This window comes from Schistocerca cancellata, chromosome 4 (assembly GCF_023864275.1).
Source record: "Schistocerca cancellata isolate TAMUIC-IGC-003103 chromosome 4, iqSchCanc2.1, whole genome shotgun sequence".
NCBI lineage: Eukaryota > Metazoa > Arthropoda > Insecta > Orthoptera > Acrididae > Schistocerca > Schistocerca cancellata.
Window position 1 is genome coordinate 149,451,207 of NC_064629.1, and position 16,233 is coordinate 149,467,439.

Sequence of the window (16,233 nt, forward strand, 5' to 3'; positions counted from 1 at the left end):
TTTGGATGTGTCCAACACATTCCAACGTTTCTATTGTTATATTATACCGATTTTTATGTGTTACAGCTTTGAACGAAGACGGGCCCCATCAGCAAGGTTAGTATGTCTAACACCATACTGGTCCTCAGACCTGGAGAACATCCTCACAACTGCAGCAACCTCCATGCCCCCACTTGAGCCACTATAATTTTTAGAGCATGCTACTGCATGATTTTCTTGCCGCAGTTTCTCACTGTCTTCATTGTTGGACATTTTCCTTGTTGCACACTGGTCGCAGTATTTAGGCATAATTTCTACATCTAAAACTTCACCTGAGTCAATACCGATAACAGATGTAACTCCATACAGAGATGTGTGATCCCTTTCCATCCAGGTCCCATCTACAAACACACACAGGTCAATAAAATTTGTAGGAGATTCACTGTCATGAGTATCTCCGCCAGGGTCTATTTCTTTTTGGTTTATTTCCACCAATTCCTCCCCTGCTTTCTTAATAGAAACTTTTGCAGTATCGCATACAGCATCAGACATCTACATCTACATCTACATGGATACTCTGCAAATCACATTTAAGTGCCTGGCAGAGGGTTCATCGAACTACCTTCACAATTCTCTAGTATTCCAATCTCGTATAGCGCGCGGAAAGAATGAACACCTATATCTTTCCGTACGAGCTCTGATTTCCCTTATTTTATCGCGGTGATCGTTCCGCCCTATGTAGGTCGGTGTCAACAAAATACATTCGCATTCGGAGTAGAAAGTTGGTGATTGGAATTCCGTGAGAAGATTCCGTCGTAACGAAAAACGCCTTTCTTCTAATGATTTCCAGCCCAAATCCCGTATCATTTCTGTGACACTCTCTCCCATATTTCGCGATAATACAAAACGTGCTGCCTTTCTTTGAACTTCTACGATGTACTCCGTCAGTCCCATCTGGTAAGGATCCCGCACCGCGCAGCAGTATTCTAAAAAAGGCCGTACAAGCGTAGTGTAGGCAGTCTCCTTAGTAGGTCTGTTACATTTTCTAAGTGTCCTGCCAATAAAATGCAGCCTTTGGTTAGCCTTCCCCACAACATTTTCTATGTGTTCTTTCCAATTTAAGTTGTTCGTAATTGTAGAACCTAGGTATTTAGTTGAATTTACGGCTTTTAGATTAGACTGATTTATCGTGTAACCGAAGTTTAACGAGTTCCTTTTAGTACTCATGTGGATGACCTCACACTTTTCGTTATTTAGGATCAACTGCCACTTTTCGCACCATTCAGATATCTTTTCTAAATAGTTTTGCAGTTTGTTTTGGTCTTCTGATGACTTTATTAGTCGATAAACCACAGCGTCATCTGCAAACAACCGAAGACGGCTACTCAGATTGTCTCTCAAATCGCTTATATACAAGGGCTATCCACAAAGTACATTACGTTTTGGAATTAAAAATAAATAAAGTATTGGAAATTTTTTTTATTATATACAGATGAAAGCCACATTTAAATACTACTTTTCTACATAGTTGCCATTTAAACTAAGGCACTTATCGTAGCGATGGACGAGCTTGGAAATTCTTTCGTCGTAAAATTCGGTCGCCTGCGCCTTCAACCACGTGGTTACCTCTTCTCGAAGCTGTGCGTCGTCATCAAAACGCTGCATAGCCAACCACTTCTTCATTGCTGGGAATAAGTGGAAGTCGCTCGGTGCCAGGTCGGAACTGTACGGCGGATGAGGAAACGACTCCCACTTAAAAGATTCGAGAACTTCACGAGTGGCATTTGCCGTGTGGGCCCAGGCGTTGTGGTGAATCAGCAAGATCTTTGGGCCCAACTTTTCCCTGCGCTTGTTTTGTATTGCTCTTCTGAGGTTGTGCAGAGTTTGGCAATACCTTTGAGAGTTTATTGTAGTGCCTCTTTCCAGGAAATCCACAAAAATCACACCTTTTCTGTCCCAAAAGACAGTCACCATCAAATTCCTTGCCGACATTGTCTGCATGTATTTCTTGGGTTTTTAGGGGGAATTAGTGTGCCCCCACTGCATTGACTGCAATTTTGTCTCGCAGTTCACATGCTTAACCCATGTTTCGTCACCAGTAACGATGCGATCGAGTAATGAGTCGCCATCTTTCTCGTAAGCGTCCAAAAACGTTAACGCTGCAGCCATTCGCTGATTTTTGTGAATCTCTGTCAAGATTTTTGGTATCCATCTTGCACAAAACTTGTGGTAACCAAGCTTTTTGGTAATGATTTCGTGCAACAAACTTCGTGAAATGTGTGGAAAACTCATAGAGAGTTCCGTTATTGTGGAATTACGGTTTTCACGGACCGCGGCATCGACCTTTTCGACAAGTTCGGCAGTCACTATGCTGGGTCTTCCACTTCGCTCTTCGTCGTGAATGTTAGTTCGGCCATTTTTAAATTTTATGACCCATTGACTCACTCCACCTTCAGTGATCATGTTGTCCCCATACACTTCACAAAGCTGCCGATAGATTTCTATCGGTGTACAGTTGTTTGCAGTCAGAAACCTTATTACAGCACGCACTTCACACTTCGCGGCATTTTCAATTAACGCTGATATTTCAAACTGTCACAGTAACACAATGGAGTACAGCACGAACCTCTCACTAGCACGGTAGGATGCCGACTGAGCGGCGGAATGCCATGACACCAAGATGGCCGCGCTAGCCCCGCCCCTAATGGACACGAACGAAAACGTAATTTACTTTGTGGATAGCCCTCGTAGATAAGGAACATCAAAGGGCCTATAACACTACCTTGGGGAACGTCTGAAATCACTTCTGTTTTACTCGATGACTTTCCGTCAATTACTACGAACTGTGACCTCTCTGACAGGAAATCGCAAATCCAGCCACATAACTGAGACGATATTCCATAAGTACGCAATTGTACTACGAGCCGCTTGTGTGGTACAGTGTCAAAAGCCTTCCGGAAATCCAGGAATACGGAATCGATCTGAAATCCCTTGTCAATAGCACTCAGCACTTCATGTGAATAAAGAGCTAGTTGTGTTTTGCAGGAACGATGTTTTCTAAACCTATGTTGACTGCTTGTCACTAGACCGTTTCCTTCGAAGTAATTCATAATGTTCGAACACAATATATGTTCTAAAATCCTGCTGCATATGGACCTGTAATTTAGTGGATTACTCCTACTACCTTTCTTGAATATTGGTGTGACCTGCACAACTTTCCAGTCTTCGGGTACGGATCTTCCGTCGAGCGAACGGTTGCATATGATTGTTAAATATGAAGCTAATGCATCAGCATACTCCGAAAGGGACCTAATTGGTATACAGTCTGGACCAGAAGACTTGCTTTCATTAAGTGATTTGAGACATTTCTTTATTTATTTTTTTAAACCTTGCACAAGGTGGAGGCATGCTCAGAAAACCACACAATAAATTACATCCTTCCCTGCCCTGTCCAAGGCATCTCAGAACATATGCTAACCTAAAATTGCTTTCATAGGTACCAGTGTCAGTATTTTTGGAGAAGGAAAATGAAAATTCATAGCCACACGAATTACAAATTAATTTAAAATCACAAGCTATTCCCACTCTTCTTTCTTCAACAGTAATCATGCATTCCGTATTTTTACAGCTAACACATGAACATGAGAACTTTATAGCCTGGCAGAGAAGCTCTAAATCAATACGTCTGAATCCAGTGGAATCCACATCAACATCATTCACGCACCTGTACAATTCTCCTGTCCCAAGTTTCGATGCTGAAGATGAGAGCTTACGTTCTTCATTTCGCTCTGCTTCCTCTTTTTTGTTGGTAAACCGATTTCCATGAAAACTACGTTTCCTGAACATGGTTTTTGCACCACTCGTGATGTATAAATGTTGACTTCCACGTAAAGGTTTGCGAATTCAACCTTCCACCAACAAATACTTGTTAGTATTGTCAAAGCGTAAATAAACCAAATACAAGAAAGTTTTCAGCCAGAGATATAGACGTCAGCCAACGATATCGAAAGAAAATTGCCTTCACACTAACAAAAATACCACTGAAGCAAGCAGTTTCCCAAATGTCGGAAAGGGTGTGAGTGGCCGCCAGTGTAGAGTTAATCAGTTTAGCAATTTAAAGGCATTTATAAAGCTGCTATCACGATAAAATTCTCACACAACATAGATTAAACTGTGTAGATTAAGAAAATAATGTTATCGAAAAATCGAGTTTTTGAACCAAAATCAATTACATCCCGCCTTAACCACAGAGTCGCCCGGCTTTCGCCTCGAACAACACAAAACACACTGTTCAGACATCACAGTCACACATACATTATAGATACACAGTTGGCGTTCCATAACAAATCCCAAGAAGGCAACGGCAAACCACCCCCACTATGATCTTACCCAGAAGAATAATACGGGATCCTTACATTATTCCCCACCACACAGTGCCTGAGTATGGGAAGGGGTGACTTGAACTCTGAGACATTTGTAGGTGATAACTGAAGCAACTGAACGGAGTCGTTGGGATTCATTTTAGTGTTAATCGCTGTATAAATGACCCTGGAGTCGTTTTACTTTCTTATTTTTCATACTGCTTACTATTGTGTTCTGTACTACTGGTCTGCGCCGGTTTGTAGCGGCATAGTAGTGTAATTTGACCATCACAGGAGTGTGAAAGTGGCAAATGACCTTACTGGAGATAATTTCCACTTTATGCAAGGCACAGTTAATTTTTGCTTTACTGATGAAACAAAAATAAATAAACTGTGTCTTACATTTGTGGAACGTCTCTCCAATTATTCTTTCCAAACATGAAATTCACTGAAAAAAAAAAAGAATGGGATGCACCACAAAGAATCCATCCGAATTGGACGGAAATCGGTAGATGTGAAGCACACGTACAGACAAAGAAATGGTTAAAGATTAAGACTCGACTTGCTCAATTTGTGAAGCTCTTTCTCTTGAATAAATCATCCAATTTTTCTGACCTTGCAATCACATCATATCTACCGAAGAGTGTCCCATTCAGATAATTCCTTCGTGGTGCGTCTTTTTTTCCCTCCCCCACTCCTTCTGACACGGCCAACTGCCCTATATATACAATGGCAGGAAATTCAAAAAATGGTGGGAAATTCAAAATAGCCCAGTTGTGCAACAAGGTTTTCTCCACTGCTATGACATCAGTATGGAAGTAGGGTTGTTGACCTAAGTGTGAATTGGCAGGAAATGCAAAACTTCAAGATGGACTGTTGTCATGTTGGTTTCAAATTCAAAAAATTCAAGAGGGTGATCCAAGATGGCTGACCAGGGATACTGGCACAGTCCGCATATCTACATCTACATCTACAGCTACATCCATACTCCGCAAGCCACCTGACGGTGTGTGGTGGAGGGTACCTTGAGTACCTCTATCGGTTCTCCCTTCTATTCCAGTCTCGTGTTGTTCGTGGAAAGAAAGATTGTCGGTATGCCTCTGTGTGGGCTCTTATCTCTCTGATTTTATCCTCATGGTCTCTTCGCGAGATATACGTAAGAGGGAGCAATATACTGCTTGACTCCTCGGTGAAGGTATGTTCTCGAAGCTTCAACAAAAGCGCGTACCGAGCAACTGAGAGTCTCTCTTGCAGAGTCTTCCACTGGAGTTTATCTATCATCTCCGTAACGCTTTCGCGATTACTAAATGATCCTGTAACGAAGCGCACTGCTCTCCGTTGGATCTTCTCTATCTCCTCTATCAACCCCACCTGGTACGGATCCCACATTGGTGAGCAATATTCAAGCAGTGGGCGAACAAATGTACTGTAACCTACTTGCTTTGTTTTCGGATTGTATTTCCTTAGGATTCTTCCAATGAATCTCAGTCTGGCATCTGCTTTACCGACAATTAATTTTATATGGTCATTCCATTTTAAATCACTCCTTATGCGTACTCCCAGATAATTTATGGAATTAACTGCTTCCAGTTGCTGACCTGCTATATTGTAGCTAAATGAAAAAGGATCTTTCTTTTTATGTATTCGCAGCACATTACACTTGTCTACACTGAGATTCAATTGCCACTCCCTGCACCATGCGTCAATTCGTTGCAGGTCCTCCTGCATTTCAGTACAATTTTCCATTGTTACAACCTCTCGATATACTTCAGCATCATCCGCAAAAAGCCTCAGTGAACTTTCGATGTTATCCACAAGGTCATTTATATATATTGTGAATAGCAACGGTCCTACGACACTCCCCTGCGGCACACCTGAAATCACTTTTACTTCGGAAGAATTCTCTCCATTGAGAATGACATGCTGCGTTCTATTATCTAGGAACTCTTCAATCCAATCACACAATTGGTCTGATAGTCCATATGCTCTTACTTTGTTCATTAAACGACTGTGGGGAAGCGTATCAAACGCCTTGCGGAAGTCAAGAAACACGGCATCCAACTAGGAACCCGTGTCTACGGCCCTCTGAGCCTAGTGGACGAATAGCGCGAGCTGGATTTCATACGATCCGTTGCCAGATTTCCTGTGTTTTCCACAGCCCTCATGCCAGTCTGAGCCAGCAAGGGCTGCTACTCGCAGCCAGTACAAAAGGTGTTTGTTGTTCCTACAGATACAAGTTTAGCTGCTAGAAAAAAGATGTTTTTCAGCTGCCAATCTGAGCCAATTGGCTGTTTCAAGGACGAGTAAACATTCTAATCTCTATACGAGGTTTGTCCGGAAAATACGTATAAAAGTTGAATAATGTCTTGATGTTACGAGTTGCAGTCACCGCCAGGTGGGGCTACTGCTGTAATCAACCCCATCAACGCTCAGTTCGAGTCAGAGCACTCTGCGTGAAGGTGGGAGTGTGCGGCAGCTTGTTGACAGCTACCCTTTTTCACCTGCCGTCTGCATGGAGCTCTCTCTGATTGAGGAACAGCGCGTCAACATCAAGTTTCTTGCAAAGCTAGGCAAGAATGGCCGTGAGATTTTTGATTGTTTGAAACAGGTTTACGGAGACAATTCTCTGAAGGAACCAATCGTGAACAAGTGGATAAAAAGGTTCCGGGATGGCCGAGGAGAAGTGAACGATGACCCTCGCCCAGGACGCCCGTCGACATCGAGTTCCGATGCAAATGGTGAACGAATTCGGGCTTGTGTTCTTAAAGACCGTAGATTGACTGAATGATTGCTGACGAGCTGTCAATCCCCAAAACAATCGTTCACGAAATCCTGACACAAAAACTTGAAATGAAGAAATTGTGTGCGAAAATCGTACTGAAGCTCTTGACGCAAGAACAGAAAGCAAAGAGGGTTGAGTGCTGTGAGGATTGGTTGGAAGCAGAGGAACGAGGGGACTTTCTCAACCGAGTCATCACTGGAGACGAGTCCTGGTTTTACGAATTCGATGTGGAGTTCAAATCTCAAAGCAAGGAATGGAAACTAGCAGGAGAACCGAGAGCAAAAAAGTCGCGAAAATCAAGGTCCAATGTGAAGAAAATGTTGATTGTTTTCTTTGATTCTAGGGGCATTGTTCACAAGGAATTTGTCCCTCCCGGCCAAAGAGTGAACGTCTCAGAGCTTGTGTGGCCCGAGTTCTACCGGAGTTGGCAAAAGGGGGCGGGTGGATCCTTCATCACGACAATGCGCCCGCTCACACGTCGCTCGTTGTGCGCGAGTTTTTGGCCCGAAGCTCAATCACTGTGACAGACCACCCGCCTTATTCACCCGATTTAGACCCGTGTGACTTTTTCATGTTCCCGAAATGCAAAATGGTGCTTCGGGTGCGGCACTTGGGAGATGTGGAAGCCATCAAGGCGGAAACGACACGGCAACTAAACAACATCACAATTGAAGACTTTCAGCAATGTTATCAACAGTGGGAACGGCGTTGGCAGAAGTGTATCGCGTCTCAGGGCAAGTACTTAGAAGAAGACCATATTGTAATACCTGAATAATTGTAAAATAAAGTTATTATTCAACTTTTATACGTATTTTCCGGACAAACCTCGTAAGTAGTAACCAGTCTGAACTTGCATTCTGACTTGCTTGCAGCAAAATAAAAAATCACTGAACATGTTTTCAAGAAGCTTTTATTCACTCAGACATGTAAGTATCTGCACGGCTATTCATTTATAGCATAGAATCCAGTCTTAGGTATAAAATGACGGGAAATTCAAAGGTCATTGGTTTTACCCACTTCTATTATATTACAGTTCACTTGACCTAACTTTAAAATGTAGCAAGCCCCTCGCTTCTCCTAAGTTTTAAATAGTACAAAAATTCAAAATTCAGTTGTTCTACGTTAAAAATGGTGAGAAGCTCACTCACCTTAATTCTGGAATTACAGGAAGCCCTCCGGTTGTAGCAGTACACCACTTCTCCTAACCTTAAAACATTACAGTTCCCTGGTGCAACATGTATAGTTGTCACACTATTGTCACTGTCATGTGTAGTCGGTTAGCACAGGGAGAGGTAAGCACTCCTGTCATGATATAAACACCATACTGTACCTTGCGGAATGATTTGTAGAACTCACTTTACATCACACCAATTCTGTCAGCTGCCCAGTCCACACAGAGTCGGCGCCGCTCGGAGAGCGTCGCACCCCCCCCCCCCTCCCCCCAAAGAACTAGTCACTGGGCACTCCACAGATTGGCAGAAGACTGCAGGAGCCTAATGTGATGTCAGATGGTGATCACGTACTCGCCCAACTGGCCACAGGCCACTCCTAATGTGTTTGCAATGCAGGTTAACAGCTTTTGTACTATACAGGTACAGCTCCTCTACCACAGTCGGCTACATTATTTGCACTTAATAACTCTACAACATCTTGTTGTGCTGCATCATGGACCACTACAACTGACGCAATTGCAGTCCTTGTACAGCAATCGCGTCTCCACCCATGGTCACTCAGTATAATAACATCATGATGTATATCCCAGTTGTGTTGGGTCATACAATACATTCCAAAATAGGACCCCACTTACCAGGTACTTATACAGATTCATTCCTAAGGCATAAATCACACTTGAATTTTAAAACTGAGCGGCACATTACGATGCTGCGATAACTGATCAACGGTTATGGCCATGCACTGACAAGTAGCCGACCCATGTGGCTGGGGGTATGGACGTTTTTTCCACGAAACATTAATGCAAATGTTTACATAATGTACAGTTTCAACGATGATTTAACACAATCCTACAGTCCTTAAATCCATAGTTTAAAGCTAAATCAGACAGAAACTTCTGCACAGATCTGTTGGAGATGCACACATATACATGATGTAGAGGTATCAGGTATTTTTGTTTCAACATAGACGAAGCCACTTGATAGAGAATACTTAATGCAGGGAAGTATACACTCGTTCTCCCCTCGCTACAGTACCGTTACTTGGTGGCTGAGGCCATAGGTGAGACCACTTTCACGTTTGTACTGAAATCCGAAAACATGCAACATTCAATACCAGTTCTTGAAAACAGGAACGATTGCTTAATAGCGTGTCTGTAAAAACTACAGTGCTGATTCTGTGATACAAAGTACTAAAATGTTGTTGATGATTTTGCTACATCTCGAATTGCACACAAAACGTAGAACCCACCATGTAAAGCACTATATTTTCTAATAAGAATTGAACTTTACAAAGTCAAAAACCTATTCCTCTTTAATGGTGAAAGGTTTTCATGAGCGTAATCATAATGGTATGATACGTTTTTTTTCGCAATTTCACATGTTTGGTGGTACTTCATCTCTCAACTACATTATGTTTACATAGTTAGCTAGTGATATACCTTTGAATTTTCTGGAAGTCTCGAGAATGATTTCTGTGTTACATTAATTGGATAAGCCCCTGACAGGTCGAAAGGTACTGAAACATGATTTTTGAAACAGTAGCTCATTCTTATCTGAAATACATTCAAATGAAAACTTTTTCTGTTAAATGCAATGTATGCACACAAGACGAAAATGCAGAACTCACAATGACAATTTGCATGAAATGATAATTCAACGCCATTCAGCAGTCCTTAGGTCCATATTTTAAAGTAAAATCAGCCAGAAAGTGCTACATACACATCTGCTGTAGATGTATATACATGGTGAAATGGGTATAAGTGCAGATATGTTTGTATGTGGTACCTCAACATGTACAAACATCAGTGTGCTCGTTTTTTCTCTGCATCAAACAGTCTTTCCACAGACACATCACATAATTTATTACCTGATATTTTCTGCATGGTCGTAAGTGCACCTCTAAGTGGATTACACCTGCCAGTACAGGATAACTGGTTTATGTCCATGCCTCCACACTTCAGAATCTGACCTCCTGCCCAGCGCAAAATAAGCATTAATGGCTTGCTCTTGTCTCATATACCTGAAGGTACCAACCAACCTAAAAACCTGCTGCCTCTAATTGCCATAATTACTAGTCAGCAAATGAAGTAATTACTGATGTATTGTTGTTCAGTACATTGTCTCAGTCACCAATAAAATTATCTGCCCGTATATTTGTTACACCTGAATACACACCAGACGTTTTCCTCACAACACATATGAGGCCACTTGACAAAGAACATTTAACGTACAGAAGTACATAATCGTTTCCCATCGCTTCATTTGTGAGTGGAAACGTAAGGGAATGGTTAGCAGTAATATATTATATACTCACTGAGAAAGCGTGCAGAGTATACCTAATTGCTTTTCTAATGTTTGCGGCTTAGTGGGAGCGACGTGAAAGTCTTTAGTTTAAAATAATTCAATAACTTAATATTTTTAAAAGTTCATGAAAATTCAGTCACCACTCCGATTAGCAGAAAGCAATCAAGCTAGTATTGCAATTTTTGAGCGATTTCTCACATAAATTACACGTTTTTTACATTGTACATAGAATATCCAACATCTCTAGCAGATTTATAATGGTACTTCTGAGGTTTAACATCAGGTGCACCTGCAGCTCATTGTCATCGTAAGGGAGATGATATAGGTACTCTGTGGACTGACCTTGCCAGGGTGAATCTGTGGTATTGTCTTGCTCAAATGGAGGTCTACTGTCTGTGATTTCAGTCACTCAATATCTGTAAGATCACACTTTGTTGGTGAACAAAAGCAGTATGAAAGTCTTGTATCCACAAGTGCTGCAAATAGCTCTAGACATGTCCCTTTCAATTAATGAGTCTCGTCTTGCTGCATACAAGATGAACAACGACAAGCGTCACAGGTTTGCAAACCTGACGGCAAAGTACATCTCAGAAATGTCACAGAAATTGTACAACGAGTTAATTGTTGGACACATACATCACATATTTGTATAGGGTTTATAAATTATTTCTGATGAATGTGGGTGCGATTCCTTCAGCAACACACTTGTGTTGGAAGCCTTTTGCTCGCCAATGTTGTGGACGGCCACGATAAAGAGGTTTGTTGTTACTATTTATACTACATTTCACATGCAAGCTTTCAATTACTGGCAGATAGAGCAAGCAGGCTGTTGAGGTTCCGTGGATATTGAGAACATGAGACACTTGTGCACATTATATAATTTATTGCAACGGTTCACACTGGTACACTACATGTTAGCTTACACACACAAGTAAACGAACTGGGAACGACTGGGAACAGCATGTAGGGGCAAAGATGTAAAACACAGACTAAGATACATATACGTAGTTCACCACACATCGATATCATTTAAACAGGTTTGACCAGCTTAACACCCCCACTTCAAAATATTTAAATAATTTTCTTAAGAAATAATAATACCCTTTGTCATTATGTCAGCAAGCATATCAACTGTTTGTAAGTAAATAGTTTTTACAACTTTATTGGACACAGCTTCCCTTACAAAATGATGTCGAACATCAATATGCTTCGACCTTTTATGATTGGATGTTTCTACAGATAAGTTCAGTGCACTCTGATTATCATTGAATAATGTGACATACTTATTATAGCTTCTCAGTTCATGTAACAAGTTCCTTAAATAAATAGCCGCCTGACAAGCTTCTGAAAGAGCCATATATTCAGCTTCTGTGCTAGGAAGAGCAACAGTTTTTTGCTTAGCACTCTGCCATGACACAACAGGCTCACATAGTTTGAAAATAAAACCAGTGTATGATTTTCTGTCTAAAGGACAACTGGCCCAATCTGCATCTACATAACCACATAATTCAGAATCCCCATTCCTAAACTTCAGGCCATAATTCTTAGTTTCCTTCAGATATTTCAAAATTCGATTAACACATATCCAATGGTTTTCAGTATAAGAATTATTGAACTGGCTTAAGTAGCTCACACTGAAAGAGATGTCAGGTCTTTTAAGTACTGATAAATATATTAAGCTACCAATTAGGGCTTGATAAGGTATGTACTAGTTTTAGTTTCCTTTTCATTTAGAAAAACAGGACTCTTTACAGTTTTACAATCTATCATGTTGAACTTTTTCAGTAACTGATCAATATAGTTCTCTTGACTTAAAGTTAATACTCCATTGGCTTTATCATATTTGATTTCCATCCCCAAACAACTTTTAGCCATTCCTAAATCCTCTACTTTGAACTCTGAACTTAACTTATTTTTCAAAATTTCAGTCTCACTTGTGTCATTTGAAAAAAATGTAGGAGTCATCCACATATAAAGCTACCATAGTAACTAACCATTTATCTTTATGTTTTGTAAACAAGCAATGTTCTAAATCAGATCTTTTGTAACCTAGACAGCTCATTTCATAGTCTGGATGATTGTTTTAAACCATAAATAGCCCTTTTTAACTTCAAAACCTTTCTTTTGTCATTACAAAGATTTAATCCTACAGGTTGTTGTAAAAAAATCCTCTTTGAGAACACCATTTTAAAAAGCAGCTTTAACATCAAGATGTGTAATGTTCAAATCCAGTTCAATAGATAAGGCCATTAGAAGTCTAAGCCTTGAATGCCTTACCACAGGAGAAAAGGTCTCATCATAATCACTGCCAGGTTTCTGAGTGAATCCTTTTGCCACTAGTCTAGCGAGATGCTGTACTTCACGTTCACTGTTCATTTTTTCTTAAACATCCTCTTACACTGCACAGCACTTGCACTTTGTGGAATGTTTACTACTTCCCAGGCATTGTTGTCTTCAAACGCCTGTATCTCTTTATGTATAGCACGTTTCCATTCTTGTGCATCAGGTCTGCTAAGGGCCTCTTACACAGTTGTTGGATCCTCGAGCTGATCTGAAGTTCCAGCAGAAAAATAAACCTCATAGTCATCAAATCTTTGGTTTGGGATGCCTTTGTGATCTGATATTTTTCACTTTATCTTCTTGCATAACATATTTTTTATCTTCAGTTTCTTTCTCTGATGTGACTGCTTCTTTTGAGACATCATGTAAGTCCTCTCTTAATACAGTATCAGACTTCTCATTTCCTTCATCATCCCCCACTGAAGTGGTAATTTCTTCACAATTCTTTATTTCGGCTTCTGCATCACGTGCATTTTCCATTACAGTCACATCTTGGCTCATCACAATATCATTTGCGTCTGGGTCATAGAGTCTTTTGTAATATTGCTGTATCCCACTAATATCATTTATTTTGCCTTTGATCCCTTGACTTTGGGAATATACATCATGACCTTGTTTCCAATTATTCTGAGATGACCAACGTTGGATTTCTTGCCGGTCTATAGTTCATAAGGTGTTTTATTCCCTAAACTTGAACTCACTGACCTGTTTCGCAAGTATACTGCGCTATTAACTCTTTCAGCCCAAAATCTTTTTTCAAGTTTGCCATCAAATCGTAAACATCTCGCCTTTTCTACAACAGTTCTGTTTAACCTTTCTTCCAAACCATTTTGTTCTGGTGTATAGCTGTTGGATAAATGATGTATATAATACCATGTTTTATCAACAAACTGTCAAAATTCACACAACAAAATTCTTTTCCATTATCTGTTCTTACTGTTTCCATTTTCCTTTCTTGCTGATTCTCCACCATTTTCTGAAATTCTTGAAAATTTTCTGAAGTCCCGTTTTTTGTCTTCAGAAAATACACAAATCCCATTCGGGTGTAATCATCTTCCAAAATCAAAAAATACTTTGCACCACCTAATGACATAACCTCCATTGGTCCACATGGGTCTGCATGTACTACTTCCAGTGGTTTAGAGGCTACAGTGCCTCCAAGTGGAAAAGGCTGTCTCGTTTTTCTGCCTTCATTGTATACTACGCAGTTTTGCTTGCTAATGTTTATGTTGATGTCTTCACATACCATTCGTGCTACAGCACCATTTTTCATTTTAATAAGATCCTTTGCATTTATGCGACCTAATCTTCTATGCCAATCAGATGCTGTGATCATTCCCAAGCGATCACTTCTTCTGTCAACGTTTAGCTTGTACACACAATTAATCAGATTTGCAGTTGCAACCAGTTCCTTATGCTTGTTATAAATATTGCACTGATCACTATTAAATTTAACAAAATTTCCTTGTTCAATCAACCTGCTTACAGAGAGAAAATCTGTAGTTAGATCTGGAGCACGCATAACATTTCTTACAATAATATCAAAAAAGTTCTTCCCGATCACTGGTGTAAATAGACGTCTCCAGAGCACAATACTGGGATATCTGTCTGATTTGCAGCCATCATCTTTTGAATGTTAACATCATTCACTTCGTTTTTTATCCATTCTTCATTTGCTGTGACATGCACACTTGCACCTGAATCAACACACCAGTCACTTCTGTCAAAAGAGTCACTTATAAATACTGCACTGAAACGATCTGAAGTTTTGTCTTGTATCATTTTCACTGTTAGGGCACTTACTTTTAAAATGTCCTGGTTTCTTGCATTTATAGCAAACAATGTCCTTCCTGTTTTGGTTTTCCACTGCATTTCCATTTCGGTGAGAAAACTTCGGTTTACTTTGCCAACTTTTTGCCCTAAGAGCACTACCAGTCGTGGTGACCTCTTCTTCCATGTGAAGAAGCTTGCGCCCGTTGTGACTGGAATTCCTGGGTGCTCAATTGCCATTATCATGGGAGAATATTTTTCTGACAATCCTGCTTGAAATAACGAACCAATCCAGTCATCATTAATTGCAAAACCTGTTCCACGTAATTTCTGACCATTATCTACTATCTGGTTCATATATTTCGTCATTGAATCACATTTTTCTAGACGTGTTGGTATCAGTGTTCTCAATAAATTTATTCATCTCGCAAAACCAGAGTCATCAAACATTGATTTCAGTTTCTTCCACAAGTCCACTGTCGTTTTTGCTTCTGTTATGTGCACATATAAAGATGGATCAATCATAAGAATTATCTTCGCTTTGGCCTTCGAATCTTCTGGTGAAACTACTTCTGAGACACACTTCGCTAATCCTTCGAGAAAAAGCACATTTTTCGATTGCGAACACCCAATCTCCGTAGTTCTCACGTCTTTTTAGCTTCGGCACATTAATTAGATAATTCGTCGCCATATTTGTCGACTCGAACGATTCTTCTTTGTGAACAACAGCACACTGGACTTTGAATCACGATACGTGGGTATTAAACAGCGATTCCTGATACTTTTAACGATCGGTTATCTGTATATCTGGGCCCATAACCTGTTGAGGTTCCGTGGATACTGAGAACGTGATAAACGTGTGCACATTATATAATTTATTGTAACGGTTCACACTGGTACACTTCGCTACATGTTCGCTTACACACACAAGTAAACGAACTGAGAACTGGGAACAGCATATAGGGACAAAGATGTAAAACTCAGTCAAAGATAGATATACATAGTTAACCACATATCATTTAAATAGGTTTGACCAGCTTAACACAGATATGTCAGTTCTGCAGCTGTATCCTCCTGACATATCTGGAATCGTATGTTTCCAAACAACGCCCATACATTATGGGTACAGAGCTGATGTCCAATTGTGTTCCAGATGCATTCGGAGCAGACGAATTTGATGGCTAAGAATTCAATGCGAGTGCTCCTCAAACCACTATAGCACGATTGAGCCTGGTACCACGGTCAGTTATAAGGGTGTCATTTATATGTAAATGCACTATAATAGTTCTTAAGGATGTTTGGTATATGTGGCTCAGTTGGCTAGAGTACTCGTGCTTGTCGTAGTATAACGCATTCATCCCACAGAATCAAACAGTGGGGCCCATGGCAAGTTCAGTAAGGTAGCAGATTCATACTGGATTCATAACCATAGATAATCGTATAGCTATACCACAACGATCACACACTCTTTTGTTGACAGACAGAATTATTCTTTAACTAACACTGATTTTCAAATTCAATTCAT